Raw genomic sequence first — 1059 nt, 5'->3', positions numbered from 1 at the left:
CGTGGGATCGAGTGGAAATAACGCTGAACGTGTCCAGCTGCTTGCGAGGCGCCTTTCCTCCGGTAGACTTCCTGGCGGTCTGCTTGGTACGAGAGTACGAGCCATTGCGATAGACTGTTCGGGACGAAGGACGACTACGACGACGACGACGACGGGTATACCCTACCTACTCGCCGGCCTGCAGCACACACCCTAAACTTTTCCCAGCTTAAACAAAAATTTTGTATAAAAGCACTCAAACTGTTTGGTATTACTCAACTTTTTTTTTATCCTGGTATTACAAAACGTTTTTCTAGTTGGGTGATTATACTATTACAGGGCAGTGCTTGGTAGTCTTAGGCTCGGCACTAGGAAAAAGTTTGGTAATAACTATAGAATTTCTTGAAAAATATACAACAGCACAAAACTTAAAGAAGTTACTAGGTAAGTTTTCTAGCAGAAAGTTTACAGAGGCGTTGGTTGGTGTTGGTGCATGTGCGGGACGACGATTACTGTAACTAGACTTGACCGATGTCACTTTGATGTATCACCATGACGCGACGAAAGAAGACGCGAGAAGTTTGGGTCAGTAAGACGGTCAAAAAACACACTGTCCATAAGTGACTGCCCTCGAAAGTGATAAATGGTCAGACATAAACTCCACAAGGATTCTGAGGGTCCATGCCTCAAGGGGCACGGGCCGCCCTACGGCCGCAGGACCGAGCTGCCGCAAGGGTCTTGGAAAACGACGTTGGTGGTTTCGGAAGTTGGCTCCGCCCAGACGTTTAGCGGTGACACTTTTAACACATTCTCACTCACCCAGCCAGCGCGCCGCCGCCGCCGGCTCCGAGGGGGCGGGAGGGGGGGGGGGGGGGGGGGGCGTGAACCATCCGCCGGGGGCCCTGCCCCGCCCTGCCCCGCTGCACGGTGGTCCCAGCGGGAAGGAAGTAGTTGCCTTACATTTCACAAGGCCTCCCAGAGCAGAGAGAGAACATCCCCCCACCCGAACACCTTTCGCTGCTTCAGAAAGAAATAATATACACATAATAAGCCCCCACAAACACCCCTCAACAATTTCAT

This window comes from Frankliniella occidentalis, unplaced genomic scaffold, assembly GCF_000697945.3.
Source record: "Frankliniella occidentalis isolate FOCC.00 unplaced genomic scaffold, Focc_3.1 Scaffold89, whole genome shotgun sequence".
NCBI lineage: Eukaryota > Metazoa > Arthropoda > Insecta > Thysanoptera > Thripidae > Frankliniella > Frankliniella occidentalis.
This window is presented reverse-complemented; position numbering follows the sequence as displayed.